We start from the raw sequence: 25,943 nt of genomic DNA on the forward strand, positions 1-25,943 counted from the left end.
AATTAAATTCTGGCTTCATTCCTGGGTCTCAGTGCTTTTACATCCACTCCGGCGGTTAACATGAGGGCGAAGTGATCTTGTACTGAGCTGTTTGTCAGGAGAATTATGAAGCTGTCAGTGTCTTCTCTTGTGCCATCCGTGGAAGGGAGGTCATCTGATAGCAGCGATGATGAGAGAGGGAGGAGGAGAAAATCAGGCACAGAGACGCTGACAATGGCAACAGTTTAATCTGCTGATTGCTGCTCTTGATTTACAAGAGAGCAGAAACATTGGAAAGTTAGATTTGGAGTCTTTGTGCTGCACTGCCTCCTGTGGCCGAACTCTGCTCCACCCATAATGTACTTTCATCATTATTATACAGTAAACTTCAGCAGTTTAAATTCATATGGGATATCTGAAGTCAGGCAGATGATGCAGTAGGGGATTATCTCTATGTTTAAAGCTATAATCTGTAACATTTCCACATTAGATTGTTTAAAAATGACTTACAGTATCCCCAAAGGTTTCTTACATTGTTCAAACCCAGAGAAATAACCCAGAGTAATTTGTGTTGAAGTTTAAGAAAGGCCTGCAAATGTGACTAAACATAACATAAAACTTTAAAACATTACCTACAGGGAATTTATTTCAAATGTCTCCACAGCGTTACTGCTGACCTGCTGTGCAGTCTAGAAAGGATTTGTCCTGCCTCTCATGCTGCCACAGTTTCCAGTCCAGTGTAGACAGATTGGAAAGGACTGCAGGGAGTAACGTTACAGGTTTACCATCATGTTTACAGCTTCCTATAGTTGAACACTGCATGATTTGTGGTTTAAAAAACTTGAAGATGCATGAACTTTAAGTTGTTTTCTAGATGTTTTTGTGCACCTGTTTTTCTTTAGTTTGTCTCAACATGTGCCTCGATGACAATTCACAACCAACCTGCAGCAGAAAATGAAAAACACGTGGGTGTACTTGAGCACCTCAAGTATTCGTGTGAACATTTATGAATCATTGTTAGTCAGAGAAGAAACTGAAGGAGGACATTTTGGTTCAAATGAAAGAGATGAAAGAAAATCTCTGTCATGAATGAATACACTGGGCCTGTGTGGGGAAACTTGGTAATTTGCAGACGGCATTCTTCATAGCTGTGCTTCTTCATTTTCGGTCTCGCAGCTCTGTCACCTCTCCCCTCCCGCTGTAACAATGTTGTCTTAGAGGGATTCATAGTTTTATTGACACAATGAGTGATCTTTCAAAGGAAACACCAATTACATGAAATAACTTCATTTAGCCTCCATATTAATCATCGCTCAACTAATTAACACTGATAGAGATGCCCTGAGCAGGGATAGTGCTCCGTGTGTGTGTGTGTGTGTGTCTATGAGGGGTGCTGGGAGATGAGGGCATTCTCCCACTTCCTTTTACTTAAGGCTCAGAGGATCTTTGTTTTTTGCATCCCGTCTCAATTAGTTACTCACGCTGTCACTCTGTCTGTCACATCCTGGTGTGTCACACAGAAACAACTGTGGAGTGGGCTGCCGGGATGAGCAAACAACAAGTCTGGGCGCGAGCATTCAGCAGGAGAGCGTGGGTCACACTCTTGCCTAAGGCCACCATATTCCTTTTCCTACTCAAGGGTTCAATTTTCAGAAAGCTACTTAGGTATTATTCTAATCCCTAACCCAGCTTTCTTCCCCCTCAGGGCCAAAAAACTCAGGTTACCAGTTTGGACACTTGATCAGGCGTCGTGCTAAAGTTTGAAGCTGTCCTCCGTGGCTTAGTTTGTTGCAACACCGTGTGTGGTATAAGACGACAACAATGGCAGGTTTGAGGATTCGAAATAGGTGATCAGAACTACGACGCTTATGGAGCTGTCAATTAATATGTGAGTGTGTAGGAGAAGACTGTGCTGCCAATCTTTATCTGATGAAGAAGGCGCCAACTTATTAATAAAACATCACATCTTAATTTGCTATAACAACACATTAGCATGACAAAATCAATGGCTTTGATTTGGTATTCATGTATTTCTCTGAGCATATTTGCTGATCTCTTGGGCCCGTGTGAGCTTGGAGGTGGTGTTTCCTGAGGCTGCTGCAGATGGGGGGGGCGCAGCGGAGGTCATGGTGAGGACTGCTGGGAGTTGCGGGGACGTCCGCCTCTATGGGATGTTTTTCTCTTGTACAGTTTTGTTGTCTAAATGATTTACAAACTTAATTGGCATTCCCGGGGGAAGGCTGCCAGCTGTCTGCCTGATGGCGAGGCTTTCTAATTTGGTGCATGGCGAAGGCTAGCTGCCGGGGTAGCTAGCAGAGCGGAGCAGGGCGCGCAACACGCCGCACGCTGCACATGGCCTGATCAAGCCCAGGGTTTGTTTGTTTTTCCCTCGTTTGTTCAGCAACAGACATTGCTTCACCAGGAAAGAGTGTAACAGCTGCTATCTAACAAGCAGAGTGCAGAGGGAGTGCTGGGCCGTGATGCTGGGGTGAGTTTGGAAAGAGCTGCCTGACCGCTGGTGAAGCTGGCAACACAGGCAATCGTGACCTGGTATGTTATTAATGCTAACTTGTAGACACCAGCATAATCCATGCAAGAGGTTTCTTTTCATTTCAGTCACACTTAAAGTAGGATTTAAAAGTTACTGACATTGTTTCAACAAGGTCTCTGAGCTGTCACTTTCTCTCCTTGCTACCTTTCACTTCAGGTGTAGCTCCGGCTGAGTAAGTCCTGTCCTCAACTCCAGCCAACCCTTTCAGTTTGACAATCTGATGCCACCGAGGGATTTCAAAGGTCAAGATACTCCTTAAAAAAAGTCAGACTAAGCTTGATTTCTGCTTTAAGCACTAATTCATATAATAGAGAGGAATAAAGAGCTTGAAAGTATTAAAGGTTTAGTTAAGGAAAGCTATGGACAGAGAAAGGAAAGGAGTTAAGGAAAGATAGAGGATAAGAAACTGCTGACACTAGAGCGCACTTTTGACAAAAACAGTTTTATATACTTTCAAGTACTGTCTATACTCCTGTTTCAGGATGCTGAAGTTATTTTGAAGTAAAAATAATAACATTCCTCATGGTAATTATGTTATTAGCAAACATATAGCACACTGTAATGTTGACATTATATTATGTACTGAGATTATGTTGAGCTCCTTAATTTATGAAAAAGTAGTTATATTGTGATATAAAAATACTTCATTACAAGTAAAAGTACACAACTTTACTTACTCATACTCATATACTGGAAGATTTACAGTCACATTTTATTATAGCGTATTCTTAATGTGTTTATATACTGTTGTTTATTTAAAGCCACAAACTTAGCAGCATATCACCAGAGTAACCGCTAACTGCTGCTAACTGTAGCTGCTAACTGTAGCTGCTATTAGCTAGTTAGCTCAGTTAGCTGTCGTATTAACTGACTCTACCCAGACCGGGCTGTCAGATGAATGTAGTGGAGTAATAGGTACAATATTTCCATTTGAAATGTAGGAGTAGAAAGTAGCAGATAATTTAAAGGTGCAATATTAAAGATCTTTGGTTTAAAACATTCAAAAATTAACTGAAATTATCAACAGAATGTAAACAGAAAACAGTTTTGACATTAATGTCGACGATGTCTATGTATTGTATTGCAGAGATATCTACTGAAGTTAGCATGCTAACCAGCTAGCTATGTAATACACAAAGTACCACTCCAAGCTCCCAGTGTGGACCGCTAGCTGCACGGATAACTGAGCTAACTAGCCAATAGCAGCTACAGTTAGCAGTAGTTAGTGGTTAGTCTGGTTTATATGCTGCTCCCTATTTTGTTTGTTTGTTGACCTTCAACAGGTGGCCAATTCTTACATATCGCACCTTTAAACATTGTAGAAGAGTACCATTATCTCAGAATTGTACATATTTTTGCAAATTAAGTAAAGATACTGTGCACTACAGTGCTACACAGTACTCTCTGGAAATCACCTACTATCTAGATAGCACTACATCCATTCTCCACACTTTAGCACACACACACTCTCACACATACACACAGATCCAGCCATAGACTGCTTCCAGCTTAGCTAACAGAGGTGAGCCCTGCTGCAGTGACCTGTGTGGCAGGGAGGGCTGCTGGGGGCTTGCTGAGGCCAACCCCTGCCAGCGAGCTCAGTCTGCAGGACGTGTTGACTCTGCTCACATTATCACCAACGCATGGCGCTGCATAGTCACACAGGATAATTGGCCTGCAGTGGCGGCACGGCAGCGGGAAATGTAAAAGTTGCTGGTTTTTCAAGGGTAAACAGGACTCGCCTCCCTGACGAGGTGGTGACAACTGGTGTGATTTATAAACATGGGGAAGAGGGTCCATATTCATGATTTCAAGATGTGCACCAGTAGTCGCCCAAAGCAGCCTCTTGTTGGTGTCGCATTGATTCTGCTGAATATTTGGTGGATTTATTACAATGCCATGATTCTGAGGGGTATAAACCATGTGAGGAACAGCTTATCTGCAGCTGAAGTGGCATTAGATGCTGTAAATGTGCTCCTGTGGTGCAAAAAAAGGTGCCAAGTTACCAAAGAGAGTAATATGCACCGTCTGGCTTATGATAAATATCCTACCTGAGATGCTTCTCCTCTCCATATGCCTTGAGATTCTTTAACTGTCCAAGTAAAGAGAAACAAAGACTGGTCAAGTGTCCCCTTCACAATATGTTGCTGCTGGCCTGGGCGGTGTTTTATTGTTTGACAAATACAGGAGATATTGCTTGAGTACCCTATCAAGTGATGACTAACAGCTGCCACCTCTTCCCGATAGATGGGCTGCTCTGCAAAGGTCTTGGCTCAAGGCCCATGCATTTTTTTCACCCACTTTTTCTCTTTTTTTTTTTTTCAAACGAGAGTCCGGATGCGAAGGCTGTAGAGGATCAAGGGATCTAAAGCTTAGTAAGAGCGCTGCATTCATGATGCATGTGGCCGGTGGTCGGGACTGCAGCGAACATATGCTGAGGTCTTTATTGGCATTCTGGAGGAGATTGGAGGGACAATCAATTAGCCATGAAGCTGTGTGTCCCCAGGGGCTATCCAAATGACTTCCACACACCAAGATGCTAATTGACTGGGCTTGACTTCGTGAGCAAATGCCATTGGGTAAAAAAAAACTGCCCATACATTGATTTTCCTACAGGTGCGGTTGAGTGAAGTGAACATGCAGGAGGTGTGTGTCTGAACCTGGGTGGTTCAAGCGGACCTGTTGTTAGTATAGCTGCTCTTGACTTTAATTGGCCCTGTAATAGTCTAATTGATAAGTGTTGTGAGCAGGATAGGGAGGAGGCAAAGGGGTTGCACTGCACCCCTGGACGCGGTGTAGACTTGAGGGGAGCATGCAGGGGCACTGCTGATTATTCAACATGTTTCTCTAATCCCAGCCCTTGTGGTAGGAACCTGTGAAAGAGCCTGGTCTTTGTGCCGGGGGGCTAATCGTGTTTTGGAAACGCCGATCGAGGCTAATCTTCTGGCCTGCCTCTAATGTGGAGCCGCTGATATCCTCTGCTGCGATAAATTAAGCTACTTATTAATCTAATTATGGCACATTCATCCCCACAAACTTTCATGTGACTTGGAAAGCCCCCTTCACCATTAACTCCCACACCCCCTCCATCTTCCTCCTCTCCAAAACCCAGATCTTGAGACTGACTCCCCTCTCCCTCTCCCAGACTGCCTGGCCCTGGCCGGCCCAATTAGGAGCCCTCAGGATCTTGCCTCTAACGAGCCTCCAGGCTCCAGTAGGCCCCTCCACACAGACTGGGGGTCAGTCTCACTCGTTCTCCGCCTCTCTCCCCCCTGCCAAATCTCCACCTGCTTTATTCTGTCATTCATTAATCATTTTTGGTTTCCTGCACTTTGAGGAAGGGTGGTCTCAAGGATTTGCTTTTGATTTATACTTATAATACAAATAAAACGAAAATAAAGCTTCAACCAGTTTTGTCTTCCTTTTTACACCATGTGCTCCATCCAATCATCCATTTTGGCTCTACTGTGGACCCCCTCGACATTTCAGCTCATCCTGAACTTCATAATGGCCTCCCTTACTGTGAAAGCAGAAAAAAAAGAGGCCTCTTTCTAACCTGCCTCAGGCCATGTGATGCCTCAACCCTCCGCTGCCCCGTAGTCCTGCTCTCAGCTTTGGGGTGATGTTGGTCCTGCTGCGTTTTGCTGGGCTTTCACAGGGTGCCATGGCTCTGTTAGGTGGGAATCTTGAGGAGCTGGGAAGCTCGCTGTGGGGAAGTGAGAGCAGGATGACAGGACCCTTCCCTCCGTGGACACTGACCCTGAAGGGAGATGAAAGAAGTTCACGTCTGCACCTTAGCAGCTCAAACTGGGCTGCAATCATCCGTGAAGGCCCGTCCACCCCCGCTGTCTCTCTTCCGCACCTCTCCTCTACCCCTCTTTTCTTTGATTTTAGGTGAGGTGGAGGAGAGTGTACCCTGGTGTTTCGACTCCTCTTTTTCTCCATCCACTCCTCCTGCTCTTGTTCTCTCTCCCCGAGGCCGGTGGGAAACGTTTCCTTTTTTGGTATTTAACTCGCAATAGCAGAGCAGACTTTGTTGTTACTGACAGCTGTGTGAACTTTCTCTTTGTTGCAATACTATAGAGCAGAAAGACTGATTGTTCGTACCATTCAAATATAAGTCTACCTTGTTTTGTGTTTTCTCAGAATACATTAAAATTCTCTTTAATCTAATTCTCTGTCGTACACAGCTCTTCTCTTTATTGCCAACCCTACCGTGACCCTTTAAATTAAAAGTGTTAATGCTGTTTTTCTTTCTTTTTGTTAAAGTGTTAATGCATTATGTGGCACATTTAAAATTGCCTTTGTGTACGTATACGTGCCATGCAAATAAACTTGCCTTTCCTACTGTAGCACACCTTCCACAGGTATAATCTGCGTGGCATTAACCTTCTAGTTCCCCCTCGCTCAAGTGATGATGTGGATGTGCTCTTCCCTCAAAGCCAAGTGGCGGGGTGAGACGACAGGGAGGCGTTCGCTGTCATTTGTTCTTAGAAACAAAGGTTCTGTGCTGCTATCAAACTCCCATTAGATATGGAGAATTGAGTGTGCGGTCTGCACCACGTACCAAACGGCGAGGTGATAACACAACGCAGAGGCAGGCCAGGACGCTAATTGCATGCCGAATATTTATAGTCCAGACAATTAGCTGTTGCCTTTTATATGCTAAATAACAACAGCAGCAGTGGCAACAGAGAGAGAGGATGGGGGTGTGGGGGGGTAAGTAATTAAGATGCTCAAAACAGGACAGGGACATGCAGTCTGTTGTGCTCTGATTTGTTGCTAACAAACACAATAATTAGCCTGTTATTGTGGGATAATGAAGTTGCCAGTGTCCTTTTCCCTCTGCCAAGTGCCATCCTGAACAAGGACGTTCCCACAACTGCTGCGGTAACTGCGGACAGGGCCCAGAGGACGAGGGTGTGGAGAAGTTCAGAGGTCACATAGTGTGTCATAGATCAGGAGGGGGCTTTTGTCCGGGAATGTGGTATCAGAGACATTATAAGAGAGGAGACAAACCAATTACAGCATTTTGAATAAAAAATGCAATTTCAGGACACATATCTCGCTCCTTTTCTCCAAGTCAGTCAGCCGCTATAACATCCAAACAGCAAAACACATCAGCCAATCATGTTGATGCACTGACACGATAGTTTTAACTGATTTGGTGCAGGTACTTTGAAGCATGTAAGAGGTGGATATCACGTTAATGCACAGGATTATCCAACAAGTTGAGGTCATTCAAACATCAGGCATGTTGTGAAACCATGTGCATGCATCGTAGAAATATAAACCTTGGAAGAAAAGCATTTTAAACCTTTCTTCGGGGCAAAGTCACCAAACTTTTAAAGCAGTTTTTTTTTAATCAGATTTGGCTGATGCTACTATACATGCAGTTTTTATGTCCTGGTGAACATTGAAATTCAAGTTATGGCTCTCTCCCCATTCATTTAGGCCCAGTCCACATAAACACATGTATTTTTAGAACAGGGCTTTTTAAGTGTTTTTGCACCGTTTCAGAAATAATATCCATCCGCACAACACACCTGAAACCATATCTAGGGGCAATTCACGTACGTACAGGCATCTGCGTGCCGTTGCAAACAAGAAGCATATTGTATGCTTTGGTTGGTTGCTTAGTTACAGAAAATACTATGAGCGAGGCAGGAAAACGTGACTGTCAACAGCTTGTCTTTGTCTCTCTTTTCCATTGTTGTGTTACCAACGTTGTGGCGTTGTGGTTTGTGTCTTTCTAAACATAACGATAAACAATGTAACATCCATTTCGTCACCGTACAAACTCAATTACTGACACATCATAACACATACTCTGAGTTCACGTTCGCAGATGATGCTACAAACACGAGTGTAATCAATAACTTCTGGAATACAGGTGGCTTCTTTTACACCACTAGTCTCACATTCATGTTATGTCCACATTAATTAACACAATAAATGTACTTCCACTTACAACAATTTGAAGGCAGGACGTGACAGCATGACGCATGTTGTAGCTCTCACTTTATAAACGCTTAACTGTCACTATCTGTGTGAATGTCCATGCATGTGAGTGTGTGTGTGTGTGTTCTCGTGTGAGTCAGTGTGTGCACCTTCTTTGCACATATGGCTGTGTATGTCTCTGACCCGCAGGTTCATTGAATCAACAATGCTGTCTGGCAGGATTAGGTGCAGCCAGAGCTGATTTGATATTTGTGGCTGATAGTGCTTGTAAGTACGCCTTTGTTCCCCTCCATTGTGGTTGAGATTAAGGCGAACCTCCTCTTCATCATCCTGCTTCAGTGTAGTAATAACCTAGATAAAGCTACTCTTTGATTGAATCATTCCTGCGTTCGGCGTTCGGGACCTGTTCTCGCTCACTCCCTGTCAGCTGTCGCTCGTGCATCAGACGCTTTCTTTGCCTCCCCTCATAACTCTGTCGCCACGTAATTCATTTCTGTTTTAATTTGCTCACTTTTTATCTATAATACCTGTCAGTCACAATGCTAGACGCTAATGAGAATGCTGATTTTTCACTAATGATGACTTGAATGTGTTTGGATATTGTTTTTTTGTTTGTCTGAACTACAGCAATCTAAAACTGAAGACATAACTTTTCCTGGAAGTTTTTAATAGTGTCTCGAAAGTGCGTCGAGTCTCTGATTTGTTTGGATCCGCTTTGCATCCGTGGATACTTTAAGAAACATCAACTTATCTAAGCAGTTATGCCAAGGAGTCTATGAATGCAGAATTATTTTTGAAATGTTGGGGGCTGAGTCGAGGTGCAGTGCTACGTAGGAGACTTTAGTTGTGTTTGGTGTCATGTGGGAGTCGACAGGGACTTGTTGATGATCGTTCTGGAGGTGTTGTGGATGTTGTCTTATGCGGTGCAACGTTTGTATTGATAGGTGCCAGCCTCATAATTATATACCCACACTCGCACACTCATATTCAAATTAGGCAGCAAGGAAATGGAGCAGCATGCATGAGGAGCATGCATTTTAGATTTTGGGGGGCTTTGGCACCTGCATCGGGCTTCTGTATGAATACTTACCCTGAATTACGGCCCTCCATTACATCACAGCTTGTCAATGTTACGTAAAGAGTGAGTTGTTTGACCAGATGATAGTGCCAATCCTCCTGTATGGAAGTCAGATATGGTGAGAGAATGTTTCATAAAAAAAAAATCCTGAAAATGTTGTTGCCAGCAAACAAAAACACAGCAAACTGCACTGTAACTCAAATATATTTTTCACATGTAGCCCTAAACCTCTAAAGGTTTAAAACATTTCTTTAATAAACGTGCATATATATGGTACATCACTTGTAGACATATGAATCTAGTTAAAATCCATTTAAACTTAACTCAGGGGTATGGTCCATCAGGGCTGGCATGAGGAGGTTTATGATAACCCCCAGTGTAATAATAACAGGTTGCCTCAGACTGTTTTTGCTTAAAAAAAAGTTTTGTTTATCCCTGTGTGCACAGTTAATCTGTCTAAATTCAGGTTTAATCTGCCAATTTGGATATCTAAGTGATTATGTCCAAAGACCTTGTCATACTTTGTTTGATGGGAGATCAAGATGATGAGCGTCATTATATACTAGTTTGTCCCGTCTTTGACAAAACATGATTCAATAGGAATAATCCATCCACTGGTTTTACCAATCTCGCTTTGTTTGTTCAAGTAATCATGGCTACTTTTAAGCACTAGTTGGATATTTGTGTGCTTGTTTATTTATTTATTATTTACCAATAAATATAATTCTCTATATGTTCATACACAATCCTCAGGGATCATAATTGAATAAGAGAACTCCAAAAAAGTTTCACCCAGTGAAGTGATACCTGGGCAAGACCAGCATTTAAATCTCACCTGACCAGGTAGAAGTACTATACAATGGTGTGACATGGATAGACTGTGCTCAGATGCAGTCACATTTATATATTCAGTGTGTTTGTCATTCCTGACCTGCTAACACCATTTCTCTTCTCACACACACCTTATGGAACAGTTACATTCATGGTCACAAACACACCCTTCCTTTTTGTTTGCCCCGCTGAGGGTTGTCACATGAAGAGGCATCCAAAGTCATTTATATGATTGTGTGTCTTTCCTCCCTCTCTCTCCCTCTCTCTCTCTCTCTCTCTCTCTCTCACACACACACACACACACACACACACACACACACTAATCTCTACAGGTATTTCTCCTCGGCTGCTGTTATTAGAATGCAGCAAATGCTCTCTATTGATGCATGTCAGAGCCTCATTCTTTCATCTCCAACATTTAATTTACCGTCCTGTTGTGCCACTAATCCTGTGTCGTGCCATTTCCTCCGCTCCTCAGATTGCTCTCTCAAAGCCCCCTCTCCGCCAGATAAAGAGGAAGGTAATCGCCATTGTCTGGCTACAGATACACCAGCGCTGGCCCCCCCTTCTCTCCGCAGCCCCAAATTAAAGGGCCGTCCTGCCCTCGCGCCCCCTTAATCACTGGCCTCGTCTCTCTGTGCGAGTGGACCCCAGGGCTGCTGCACTTTCATCCACAAATAGGCTTTCAGTGAGAACCACCCAGGGCTGGCCTCCTCGCAGGAGATCCCCACACACTCCTCCTCGCCTCGGCTCCTCTCTGCTCCGTCTTTCCTGCAGCGGTCTCACTTCCAGCCTCACACACACTTGCTCTTCCTCAGGCCCCCCTCCAGTGATTGGACATGAAGAGTATTCTACTTCCACCCTGATGAATTGAGTCTTTCTCTCTCCTCAGGAGGTCTGACCCACAAGTCTGTTAAGGAACTTCAAAGTGAGAGTGCACAGAGTCATTTCAGCTGTTTCAGCAGCCAATAACATCTTCCACTGTGTTCCACGCTCTAAATACTTTAATGCTGAAACGGTTTGCCTCTAATACTAAAATGTTCGGTGTTAAACGCGTCTGTGTCGTGCTCTGGCATTCATGTAATTATGGGGTCTGCATCATGCATTCAAATGTGTTCATATCAGTTCAGGGTGGACTGATGATGAGGCAAAAAGCATCCAAACCCCACAGATTATCGCTAACAGCTACTTGGATAATCAACTGAGTGATTCAGCTCACAATCATGAAGTTGGCCTGCAGCAGAAGAAATATAATTGATTGGCAACACAGTGTGGGGTTGGTAGGGTCAGCGCCCTGCCCTCAAATACGCAGAACCACTCAATAGCATTTAGCTAATTTCTGTTAATTGTGGCTCTTACTTCCCTCGGCTGAATTGACATAACGCCGGAGGGCTCAGCCAAATCATCACCATTATGACATTAGCAAGGGCTTATCCAGCGCTAAGAGCTTGAGCTGATACTAACACTAAGGAGTTTAGGATGCTAAGATGAGACCCGGCAATTGCAGTAGCTGCCGTAAGACTGATGGACAACAATGAAAGTTTACAATAAGGATCAAAGATCCTCGCCGGGTTAAGGGAACTATCCAATTAAGAAAGCGCGCCTTTCAATGCGTCCACACAAAGTTGGAGCCTCCCAAGCAAGAGGCAAGAGACACAGCTCGAGCTAATGCAGAAAAGCTACACCCCCGTCTGCTAATAACAAGCCGTTTAGCTTGAGCGACTGCTGCCATGTACAAAGGAACGACTGCTCTTTGCTACACGGTTAGCCTCTCTGCCCTGGACTTATTAAGGCTCCTGTAAGAGGGATTCTCCTCTTTGACTTGGGTGAAGAGGCTGTTTAATACACACACAGCAAATTAGTGGGGAAATAGTATTGTGCCTTTCATGGAACAAGGACGGGGGGGCCGCGACCAAGGGTTTTGGGGCTGTGGGGGAAGATGATTGCTTGTGATGTATCCCAGGTTGTAATCCTCGGACAAGAGATTGCGGGTTCCCTTTTAGCCAGCAGAGGAGCTCTGGCTGGGGAAAGGCGCTGGGCTTAATTAGAGTTGTCTGGGGAAGAGATGGGCTTTAGGTGTAGCTAATTAAGATCATAGCTGTGGCTGAAATGGCTTAAACTGCACAGCAATACCAGTCAGGTCCCAGAGGAGCAGAACAATACCAGTGAGACGCCATCTTTCTGCAGCCCATGAATGCACATATTGGCGATTAGGGTGAAGGCAGCTATAAAAGGGGGTGTCAGGGCGGCAGTACATGATTGCATACATTCTTCTTTACATTTATGGAAGTTAACCAAGCTTGAAGGAGAACTGCTCCCAGTGCGCTGGTGTGATGACATTCATGTAAAGTCAATGTCATGATATGTTTTAAAGTACGTGCTTTAGGTTGATTAATTGTGCGAATGGTGTCCAACTACTAATTCAGGCAAGTCTGGAGTCTCCAGAATGTGTTGGCGGACACGGACACGTTCAAATTTGTACGTGTCATATGTGTTATATCAACATTTCTACAATACGTGTCTGTCTTGTTTACATTATATGAGCTGGTGGTGGTGGTGTGGCAGCTAGGGGAGATAGCTTCCAACTGAGAGAGGCCGTTGCTTTTCAACATCTCTAAGTTTGAAACCACTGGATATTACAAAGGGGCCAACAATTTCCAGCCATTTTTGTGGTGACAGGAGCAGGTAACTTAAGCCAAACATGATCTTTTCCTAACCCTAGCCAAGTGTTTTTTGTGCCTAAACCTAACCAGAACATAAGTACAGTGTTGTCACAACATCAAATCGAAGATTTAATCTAAAGAAATGTATAGTTTTAACATGTCTGTTGTTTGCAGAAATGTACACTGACACACTGACATTTATACTGGTGATCGGGTTGCAAAAATAATAAGGTGTTAAAATATCTGTTCTAAATCGAAAATCGATCAAGATATAGCTTTCAAAAGCTAATCAAAAGAAGTATAGGCGGTTCTCCACCGGCCAAAGACAAAAACAACACTTCAAAGATGACACAGCTAGCTCACCATTAGCCTGCAGTTGTACTTTTACAATGACAACTTTAAACCCCCTTCGTCTCAAAATCAGTGCTTTATGTCTTGATGATCACTGGCCTTATAATGTTTGTAATTTATAATGTGACATGGTTGAAGTCGTTTAGTTGTTAATTTAGGTTGTAATTGTTCTGGTTTTCCCATGTTATTTCCATTCAAAAATTGGATTTTGTACTTGTAGTCATATTAATAATAACAAGATTGTGATTCACGCTGGTTCGAAGGACCCACTCAGAATTCTTGCTTTGGGCCCCAAAAGACATAAAGGATGCCACTGAACTTGCTAACCTGTATAAAGCCACCAGCATAAACTCAAGTGTTGCTGAAAAATGCCCCTATCTCTTTTACAGAGGAATTTGTAAATGTAAGTGACAGCTGTCAGGGCATGAAACCCATGATTTGTTGATCTTTACAAATCTAGATGCCATGGTCTAACAATGGCAGAGCCGTCAGCACTGAAAAATAATGTTTAAATCAAAAATTGAGTCGGCTCGAGAAGCAGAAGCCAAATGAAATTGTGTTTTTTGGAGAATCATGACACCCCTAAAAAATAACAGTCTGAGTCATTGTGATTCAGTAGGTCAATCGCCAAATCTCTGTCAGTCTGTCTGCGAGCGCCTGGGCCTGTTAGCGCCAGAGACACTTGACAATAAGAGTGGAACTGAATCAAACTGGAGCCCTCTTGTGTCTTCTGGCGGGCAAAATGGTTGGAGGCCAAACAGCCGTTCCCATAATCCTCACTATTGACAGGGCCTGCTCTGTTCTCCGCCTGATCTGTTTGGTCTGTCAAGTTAAGGGAGCCCCTCTAGTGCTTGTGGGAACCAAATCTATAAACAAACCCTCAACTGATCTCCGAGCCTTTCCTATGTATTGTCCTCTGCCTGCCATCATCCCTGCTCCTTCAATGGGAATCATTATTTAATTGGCCCCCACAACAAAATGGTCAGTTTTTTGTTCCATATCGGAGTGGGGAGATTATATTTCAACACACATGCATTTGAGGTTTGGTGGTTTGGCTCTCTAATAAAAGTTTGAGGCTCACTTCATATTGTGAAGACAGAATAAAGGTGTGGATGAATAGAGCAGCAGACAAATACATTAGATATTTCCACTGAGCTTTTCGTTCCTTTCATCATTTCATTCATCTTTGTCGGGACCAGACCTTTCTCGCTGTGACTTTGTTACATTTCAGCATTTCCTCTCTTGTTCATTTCAGCAAAGGGGTGAAACGGGGAGGGAGAGTTTTAAATGGAGTCGCATAGCTGTGATAACCAGGCTCTCTCTCTCTCTCTCTCCCCTCTGACCAGCCGTCACCTTTAAATCTGCCTTTTCATATTCCTCTCAAAGCATCTTGTCCATAGAAAAGGCGCCTGCCAAACCGGATCTCTGGACAAACAAGAGATGTGGAGAAAGAGAGAGATGGGAGGCAAATTATTTAACCACTGGTGAGGAATAAAAATGCCTCCTCTTATTTCCCCCCTCAGTCTACCACCTTTCTACCAGGCTTTCATGTGTCTATAAGTGCATTTCCAGCCACCTGTTTTATGTGAATTATCAATTTGCTCACAAAAAAGCTGAGTGGAAATGTAGAAAATTAAAAAAAATCTTGAAGGGTAAAAGTTGGTGCATGTATATTTTTTTATTTAATATGTTTTCCTTTTTGTTTGTTGCTTGATGTCTCTGTTCACGCTCGGCATCATGGAAAATGAAGGTCTCCCTCAATTGATTACCCGAGTCTTAAATAAAGGAAGGTTTGAAATGAAATGAAATAAAATGAAATGAAATAGAAACAGATTTAGCAAATAAATGATGACTTACATGAAGCATGTGGCTTCAACGTCCACTGAGGGTACGAAAAATTGTTCGACACGCTCCACAGTGATCTGATTTAACCACTCCCACATTAATACACAAAACAAACAAAAATGCCACATTAGTATCGTGTTTTCTACATTGTTCTTCACAGCTTTAGGTTCAACTCGCTCTCTAATCATGTTGTTACGACCTCTTCTTCGGCAATGGTATAGTGATTTTCCGACTTGGCACTACCTGCTTCTTATCTTGATGAACCAACTCCTGATAAACGCACAACGCTAGTAGATGGAAATATCATTCTTTTGCTGATTTTCTTAAAATTCAGTTCAAATTTATGATAAATTTCAACAGAAACCTGGCTTCTAGCTACTTTTTGTTTAAGTCTCCTCAAATTGTAAAGCATCCATCACACCTGAAAGGCTACTGATGCATGGTAAACAGTTTGTCTTGATGCTTCAAGCTTCTATAGGAAGTGAGTGACAAATCCGAACAGCTATGTGAGTAAGGAGTGCTACCTGGGTGGTTTACCGGTGACGGGCTGTGGGAGAGAACCGGCCAACTTGACCGACAAGCCTGGGATGGGTGACGACAGGCCGGCCTCCTCACCCATGAATAGCTGGAGGCCCAGCGGCACCTAAAACTACATCTGCCAGCGCTTCAGAAAAAGGAAATAATTCAAATGGTAATCGGAAGGCCTTGAATCATAAGCCCAAGGTAAGCTATGTAATGCTGGTAAGACAGTGAGTAGTGCTTTATTGGTGGAGGGGGAAAATCCTTTCTGCCATTCAGGGGAAGAATTGCAACAGTAATACCATTAACTTGCACCCTGGATCGCCAAATGGCATTTAATTGCCAATAGCGGCCCATTGTTTGGAGTGAGTGAGTTTAGGCTTCCGTGTGGCTGTGTTTATATGTGTGAGGGTTCATGTTGCAGGGGAGGAAGGGGGGGTTGTAGGGTGTCATAGTGTAAGATGTCTGAAGAATGATGTTCCCTCACACATGCACAATCACACACACAAGCAACCGACGCCTAACTAAAGCTCCGCAGTAACTAGCTTAACTAAAGTCTTTAGGGAAAGTAAATTCGGACAAACTCCTCTCTCCTTAATACCTGATTTGTTCAACAACATGATTTGGGGCGCGTCTATTCAAGACCCTTTTGGGCCAAGCCGAGGTCTTAAGGCTCAAGGCTTGTACCTCGCGGTTATTGTGGGCTGTTTAGGGTTTGTCTCAAATCTCCTTGTGCGGATGTGTGGACGCTCCTAATGCTGGCTAATGGGCTTCGGCAGAGTAACAGTCTCCTAGCTCCCATTGAGGACCCCATGGAAAGCAGCATAAGCTCCATCGAATAAAGGGCCTAGCCAGACCTTTCTTTAGGAGTTTTTTATTATTGGGAAGAGGCCACCCTCCATCACCCCCATTTTCACCCCAAATCTCCTGTCCATTCTCCTTGGATCTTCTGTCCCCGCCGACCTCCCTCCAACCTGACCAGCACCAGCAGCCCCTCTCTGGACTATGAGCCCAAACCCATCAGCATTGTCATTACACCCCCTCCTCCCCTCGAAACCTGCCACAGTCCAAGACATTGGCCTCCACCCCCCAGCCTTGTCTCATACCGCCAATGCTGACCCTGACAGCCATGTCCTGGGGAGGGCTAAATTGAATGTGAAATGCATGGTGGGTCCTCGCAGACTCCATTGTGCAGAGGGGGAGTCTGGGAGGCGAGCAGCGTCACTGCTCCTCAGTGCTGATCGAGTTTGACAGCACGACGGGAGGAGGCAAGAAAAACGTTCTCTTGCTCTCATTCAAAACTGAAAGAGGGCCTTTTTCAGTCCACCCCTCCACCTCCCCCACCAACCACCAACCACTTCTGCCTTCCCTCCATCCTCTCGCCGCCTCTTCTTCTTTTCACCCTGCAATGAAACAGGCCTTGGACCACTCGCTCCCCTGAGATCACACTACGTTTCACTGGGCTCAACCTTGGAATGACAACAGAGGAGTTACATTTGGAGATGCTATGATCATGTCATTGCCATCTACCCCACCCACCTCCACCAAAAACAGTGTGGCTCTAACTCAAAACTCTTTGATTTTGCTGAGTTTAACCCTTTTCACCTACTGAACCCATGCAAAATAACCAGCTGTGTTTATATAATTGGGTTACGGAGCTGTCATGTGTATATGCATACAAACCTGTGTGTATGCTGTGTGTGCACTTGTGCATGCAGGTGTGTGTGTGTGGCTCTGAGTACATTATGGAAAGTGCTATTCAGTCTGTTCCGCTTGGTGTCAGGCGGCCCCTCTCCCCTGGATGCGGCAAACCCCTCATTTAATGCAAATGACAGTCATCTAGAATCCAATGCATCTCTCATCGCTGCACATTGCCTAATCAATGTGAAGTGCTGTGTAAAAAAATACATTGCCTCCCTGTAATAGTTGTTTTTGACCGAGTCAAGTGCAGCCCCTAGAATTAATCCCAACCTGAGATTCAATTATGGGCGCCTGGCTAAGCAGAAGAGGGATAGCACTGCGAGCAAGGGTGAGGGGACTGTGATCGTATAGTGGAGCTCGTCTGTATGTTTCTGTGTGAAGTGTATGTATGCGTGAACATTCCCGGTCCGGGACCTGTGGGTGAGTTATATATGAGGGCTTATAATGTGTTTTTGGCCTTTGCTGGCTTGAATCAGGGGCAAAAGGGCCCTCGGATCTCTTCCTCCTGGAGTCTCGTCTCGTCATTCTGAGGCAGCCCACGTCAGTGTCCCCCGGCCGTGCTCTGGGTAGCCAAGGGAGATGTGGAAAATTGGCTGGTGGAAATTCAGAGTTGTGAAACCTCATTGTCACCTTTTTCTAATGAGTTCCCTGATCGTCAAATGTGTTCTCAGTTTTGACATTGCGCGAGGAGAAGGGGAGAAGGAGGAGGAGGTGTGGACTTACAGTCGTGGGAGGCGAATGGGAGCTACTGTGGCTTCATCAATGTGCATGAAAGTCAGGCTTCCGGAAATTCATTTCTGCCGCCTGTGCCAGATAAGCATGTTTCAGGTCAGTGTTTGTGCAGCGAGTTTTTGAGGAGACGCCGTGTTCATTATAAGGTGTTAGAGTGGCTCTTGTAATTTTCATTCACATTTACATACTGTTGTTCTTGGGATCCATCAACACCTCAATTGTGTGTAACGACCAATTTGAAGATATTAGATTAGCCCACCCAGCATGCACCTCCTCACAGAAGACAGATGGGAATTTAATTCAGAGGCACCAAGGAAGAATTGATTTTGGGGGGTAAATCTTATATCAGACGTGCACCTCTGAATGTACATATACATAAAAATGCACACTTACCTACTTTCCTGTGATGCACACACACCACACACACATATTTGTGCTATATATGCCATTTACTATACACTAAAAGTTGATCTTCCATCCAGCCCAAGGACATTGCTGCTGTCTCCCATCCTCCCCCTCCTCTACCCTTCCCGACAGTGGGCCAATGACAACATAAACACAGAAAAGGCAATTTAGCTCCCTCTTTTAGAACTACTTTGAAAATAAAGGAATTTTAATTATGGACACAATGAAAAAGAAAAAAGGACTAAAAAGGGAGAAAACATTCACGCACAGTAAACAAAGCTGAAACAATTATCTTCTGGTGACCAGTCGGTGTTTTTAGAACAGTCATTTTAATCTTTTATTTACTGCAAAGAGAGAGAGGGGGAGCGAGAGAGCAAGAGACGGAGAGGGGAGAAGAGGGTGTAAGAGAGAGAGGAGGAGAGAGAGGGGGAGGGGGTGAGAGAGGCTAGGGTGAACGAGAGAAAGATAATATGCATATATTTAAAATATCCCCACCCTCACAATCAAAAGATGCATTTTTTCTTTTTTATTAGAGAAACAATTTTGCCACACACCCGGGTGGAGGAGGGGGTAGTTTGTCATTTGTTGTTGGAAATTGCTCGCCGTCAACCCCCAAAGACAACATTGCGTTTTTCCATTCATCAGTGAGAGAGAACGGAGTGACATTGTGAGTTTCCTCTGGTGGGATAAAGCCAACCAACAACAACAACAGCGACGACACAATGCAATGTGATGATGGCAGAGTGATTTTACACCCGGGCATAATTGAACCTAGAAGTCGCCTTTTGTTGACTTGTGGCGGCGGCATAAAGAGGCGGGCAGGTTATAATAGTCAGGTGATTGACATTCAGACGATTTGTGCGATGACCTAGCTCGCGCAATACATAACATTACGTTTAATGGTCAATTTCAGATGAGAAGCACCTTCGCTCCCCCTGCGCGGAGAATTACAGTCCTGCACTGCTAAGTGAAATGATGAGGAAGAAATCGAGGCCCGTTCGGCGTTTTGGACACGGTGACTGTCGCCTTGTAATTTGCAAAAGGGGCTGTGCAGTGGGACGCCGGTGTAAGTGAAATATAATTAATCTATCACATCTATTCCAAATGAGCCATTGACACCTTCCCTTTGAAGCTGTGCTGCTGCGTGGATGTAGATGAGTATCAGCTGTGTCTGGCCCCTGGGTGCCTCAGATATAAACATTCACTCCACCGGATGCTGTTATCCTCTATTGAGTGACACTGATGCGTTATGTGGGATTGGCCAAGATAGCAAGGCAAAAGCTACAAATCTCCATTTGCAATGAGGAGAAAATTCCATAGGATTAATTTTCTGTATAAGACCCCTGCCCAGGCCCCCAACCCCCCGCCCTCGTCCACAACTTCAGCTGTGCAGCCCGGTGTTAAAAGACCCAGAGGAATACTGTCTTTGTCATCCTGCCGTTTGGGGCCGAAGAATAAGAGAAGTTTTAATCCCCATTGTCCACGAGTCTGAGGGGGGGGGGGTGGGGGGGTCGGCGGCTGTAAGATGATCCAACCGGCCACACTAATCCCTCCATACCACTTTCGCCTTCACATCAAAAACACCCCCACCCTCCCACAAAGCAGCGGCCTTGTGCGTTGGACCCCAATGTGCTAAATTCTAAAGAGGAAAATGGAGCAAAGAAAAAGTTGCAACAACAGAGCAGAATAGACTTAAAGACAGTTGCACAGAAGATAGGGGCGAGCTCTGGGGGTGAGGGTGGGGGCACGGTAGGCTCCACGAGAACACACGCTCCCTCTGCTGCCACTCTCCCCCTCAGGTCGGGCCCTGATGCTGCTGCTGCAGTTGCTCTTTTATAGGTCTCCCTGGCAACCAAAATATTTTCCCCAATCCTGCGTGTTTTTTCCATTTTCTAGAAAGACTACAAGCCAAGGGGAAGGGGACAGGTGCCACTCAGCCGAATGCACATGGGCTTACCGTTGTACACAAATACCGACTGTGATACACCATATTGTTTCTTTCTAAATCCTGCTGGATTAGCCAGTAAAACAAAAAGGCAGCCAAATGTGAACAACTCAAAAAAAGAGTGGGGATTGTAGCTTCCAAGGACTCTTTTTGCTGGTGGATCAAAAGTGATTTTTTAAGAAATGATCAACATAATGTGGATCTCACTTCAGCCTCCTTAAACAAGTGTTACCTACTTGGATATTTGCACATGAGGCAGACTGGTTGTACGCCTTTGTAATCAGGCTGTGGCTCTGCCCAAATTCGATGTCCTTTGAGCCATCTCTCGAAACCAAATTGCATCAGAAATCTCCCAAAAAAGGAAACTTGAAAGATACATTGCAACCGCATCTGATAACAGTCACCATGACGATTTCGATGATGATGATGAGACTTGAATGTAAAGTGAGACGTCTTGATGAAGTGGGGTTCCCTTCCTTCCTCCTGATGGTTGGCGTCACGAAGGCGAGAGAAGTGAGATGGGAGATGAGGGCCGAAGCTCGAGGCCACTGAAGTCATCGAGACGATCCAGTGTGTGGCCTCTGGGGGCACACACACACACACACACACACACGCTGGAGCTGCTCTGATGAAGTTCACTGTAATAGAGAGTGTGTGAGGAGTCAGGGTGGGGGCAGGGAGAGAAGACACACACAGGGGGGTGGTGTATGTGTGTGTGTCTGTGTGAGGGAGCCAGGAGACAGCCGTTTAAAATTCTGTTTCCTGCAAGTGAGGAGGCTAATCCTGCCCCCATAATTCCCTGCAGCCAAGCACCCCTCCTTCCACAACATCACCACTCCCTTTTTCTCTATCTCGCTCTCCCTCTATCACGCTCATTCTCTCTCTCTCTTAGTGCACACTCCATGAGTGACAGCACAATGCCCAGGCCCTCGCACGCTTATCTAACTCTAGCAGATGGTCGACTTGGATCAATGCACACACGCCACGATCAATGGCTGCGATAAAGAGCAGCAGGGATGGTACCCTCTCCCTAGCTCCCTCTCTCCTTCTATCTGCCTCCCCTCATGCCCGTCCCGCTGCCCCCTGCCCAATTGTTTCTCTCTGACGCTCACTCATCTGCATCTGCACTGGCACCCACCCGGCCGCGGGCCCTCTGCCGGCGCCGGGGTCCCGCTGATGGCAGGGGTGCCCGATGTGCTGTCTGCTGCATCCATCCATCCACCTCCCTCGACCTGCTCCCTGGGAGAACTCTGAGCCCTCTTTCTATCAGGCTTATCATGAGATCACTGCTTCATCTCCTCCTCGCCCACCCTCCGCAACTTTTCTCACTCTCTCTTTCTCTCCCACACTGGCTCCGGCTGTATCTCACATGCTAATCTCCCACGGCTGCACTCATTCTCTTTCTGCTCCTGACCTTCTGTTCTCTTCTTGAACGCACCGTTTACCATGTAGTTGCCATCCTCTGATGACGCAACCTCGTGCTCATCTCTTCATTCCCCCCGAGGGTTGTCCTCATGGAATATTTCCACTTATGTATCCATAATTACTTCAGTTTTGTTTCATCCACTGTCACGCATGTTCGGAGGTGGTTCTAATGGGACGCTGAGGAGACGGCGGCTAATCAAAGTGGGTCAAAGATGGAGCTGTGAGGAGAAAGTGGAGCAGAAGTCTGACTGAGCGAATCCCCATCAGGAACTATGGGTGGAAGTGGGCCAGGGTGCACGCTGCTAAACAAATTTAAACACCGTAAGCAAAGATTGTATTCAGAAACGCACACAGGAGGATCTGATTTGCCAACAAGAGTCAAAACACAGCTAACAACAAAATAAAACTGCTGTTTTTTTTTTTTAATCGCTGTTATGTCGCTACAACTTTAGGTTTACTGAAGGCCCAGACTCCAAGTCATGATTTCTCTCCTCTGTTAAAGGGGTACTACAGCAATTAAGTATTGTATTTCTCTTCATATAGGATGATGACTTTTTGCTCCTGGTATGGGTCAGGCTCCAAAAACACAGGATCCTACATTTCCCACAATACACCTGGATAGCTTCATCCATTAGACCCAGCCTGCAGGGTAGCAGCCCATGTCTTTTAGTCCACATCGGACAATCACCTGTCAGGTATTTCTTTGAAAGTGCCTTTTCCAAACAGTTTCCAAGTTTTTCTGTCGTCACCTGAACACGGCTCTGTGGAACTTCTGAGTTATGCTGGAAGCGGGTCATTAGTTTATGTTAGCGGACTCCATTTCTAAACCTACATTAGCTACTGTAGTTACTGAAAGCACTGTGACGAGGCACTCAGGAACGTGCATAAAGTAACATCCTTTGGACTTTCGCGGAAAATCCGACTCACAAAGAAATCCACAGTCCAGCAGCATTGAACAACTTGAACAAATTGTCCGCAGGCTTGTACAGGCACGAGAGAGATGGAGAAGGTCTCATTTATCACGTCACGTTACAATCCGTTCACATATGGCCAATAAAAAAAATGATTCATTCATGTTAATAGCTACAAATTGTTACATAGACGCCTTTGTCATAAACAAGGTAAGTGGAATTTCATTTGTGTTGTCAGGAGATTTATAAACCACAAAACCCTCTAGAAGTTTTGATGGGCTGAAAACTGTTTCATCGTGATGTCTGTGGCTTATCCAAGGTAACAGGAACATTGTTTAATGAAATCACAAATTTAATTCTACTCACCTCCATTTTAATTGGAAAATCTTGGATGGAGATGGATATGATAACAAAAAACCTTGACATGTTAATTTGGGTTAAATGACCCTTTAAAGTAAAAAAAAAACTGGTCTCCACTGACAGGTATGGAAACAAATGGTGTTACATTGCAGCTATTATACCTATGGGACCAGTGCCTTCACTTAAACCAAAACATGAGGCCATGTGACTTGTCAGCTGCATAAACTTTGCCCCAGAGTAAGCTCTCCCTTTCCTTCTCCCTTAAGGAATTTGTAATTTGCCGTTGGTGATGTAATGCGGTTCATAATAAGCCCATTAAAGCCTTTCTCTGTGCTGATGGAAAACGCAGTGGCAATATGGACACCTCCGCTATTTATACCTCTCAAATCCTCATGCATATTCACACAGTGCAGAGACGGGGAAAGAGCAGGCAGACACCCTGACAAATAAGTGCCTGGATCTCATTTCTTTTGGAGCCTAAGCTATTTCAGCACACTGGGGCCTCCTCCCCTCCTCACACTATGACCGCAGCCTCATCCATTCTCTGGGTCTGCCTGCTTTCATTTGCTCTCGGTCAACATGAGCGAGGGATGTGTGCGAGAGTGTTTAGGTGTGTGTGTGAGAGAGAAAGCGAGAAAGAAAAAGAGGGAGAGAAGGAAGGTAATAACGAGGCTTGGCTGAAGAGTCTAATCTGTTTTGGTTGAGGCACAACTGCCCCAAGTTGTGTTACTCGAGAAATACTCATCCTAACTCTAGGCGTCCTCTGGCAGCTGTATCCTTCTTTGGTCACACTGCACATTGGTCAACATTGCTGTCTAAAGCTTTTCCTGTCCACCACTTGTTCTTTAGGTTGACTTGTACTGCTATTCTTTCTTTATATACCTTCAGGATTAGTGTTTTTCCAAAAAAACACACACAGCTTTCATACCTAGCTAATAATAACTGTAATAATCCCATAATGTTCCTATAGGGACCTTCTTTGTGTATGTATTGGCATGAAATGATTAACACAGGAGGACAAAAATGTTTCTATTTGGAGTTGATTTTGACACCTTCATACAGGGACTAAAGATAGAGACAATGATATATTAAAGACAGGTGAAAAATGAAAGGAAACCCCTGCATAAATGAGTAGACAGACATAATTCATCCAGACCATCGTCATGAAAACACCAAATCAGGAAGGGGATGTTTCCAGAGAATGGTGTTCTCTGCTGTCGGGTTGCAGGATTTATAAATCAGTGCTCACATGACCCCTGTTTCCCCTTTTTGTTTGGAGAAACACTTGACCACTCTGTTCCTGGTAGAAGGGATTGAGAGTGAGCACTTCATTTTCCTACACAACTAGCAAACTACCTGACATCATAATGATGTTATATATCTTGAAGTAAACATGTATGTAATGCTGTGATCCTACCATCTCTCTGAAGTTACATAGTGCAGAAACAAGTGATAGTGGGGTGGGGCGGCTGAGACAGACACCATTCACCCTATTACAAGACACTGTACCATCATAGTGATTTTGAAGCTGTTATTTTAAGTTAAAAAAGAAAAGTTACATAATGTTCCTTTAAGTCCACACACCAATAAAATAGTTTTTTGAATGTTTACTTAATAAGACTTTTTGCTACCATAGCTGCTGTGTCAACCAGCAGTATCTTAAACCTGCGTCCTTTCTAATGACCCGCAGGGGGCGACTCCACTGGTTGCACAAAGAAGTCTGATTGAATGTAAGCTTATGAGAATATTAGACTACTTCTCACTTGATTTTTCCTAACCTCACTGTTTCCCAGTGAGTTTATGGTCTCAATTCCTCTTCAATACAGCATGATGTTCATTTTGAAAACTAGAATGGCAGTCAGTGGAGCACCTATCCCCTGCCAAGACCCGAGAGTATACTTCAGTTCAATCAAGCTGAATTAGATATCAAACAAAAGCATATTTAGATCCACTAGATCCAGATTTTTATTAGGATGTGCATCAAATTGTTCTCACCTAAATATGACTGATTTTCCATCAACATTCATGCATTATTCCCTTAGAAATTAATGAGAGCGAGTGCCATAAAAGAAAATCTTGCAATGTTTATGAAAGTGAGAAAGACTTCCTGGATCCATCTCCGTATCCGGCTGTCGATCAGAAGTTAATGGCGTATATTCTGGGTCGAGACCCAAACTAACCAACCAACCGGCAAACAGACATGGGTGAAATCATAACCTTCTTCGTGGAGGTAATTACGGTCCCATTTAGAGTAAAACAGAACATAAAGCCGGGTATGCCACATCGTCTGCCTGCGTGTTCTCAGTCAGATCCAATCAGGATGCGCTCCCCAGCTCCACCCTCTCATCCAAATATGGTCACTTCTGGCTCTAAAAAAACAAGATGGTGACGGCTGTAATGCCGAACTCAAGGGTTCAAACAGTAGTCCACAAACCAAACAAATAGGCGGCGTCACGGTGGGTTTACACTTGGTGTCAATTCAAAGTGAAATTGGATACGTCACTCGCTACTGATTGGCCAGGGCGAAACAAACAAAACAACCCCCGCTAACAACAATAATCAGCTAGCATAAACATGTCAGGTTGAATAAATGAAGTGATTATCAGGAATGGTTTCAGAGACTTCTTTAAGAATCTTTGCCAAAGTGCATTCAGGCTCTCCTGGCAGCTCGTGGTGGCCCGACACC

Source organism: Pagrus pagrus, assembly GCF_965226575.1.
Source record: "Pagrus pagrus genome assembly, chromosome: 18".
Taxonomy (NCBI): Eukaryota; Metazoa; Chordata; class Actinopteri; order Spariformes; family Sparidae; genus Pagrus; species Pagrus pagrus.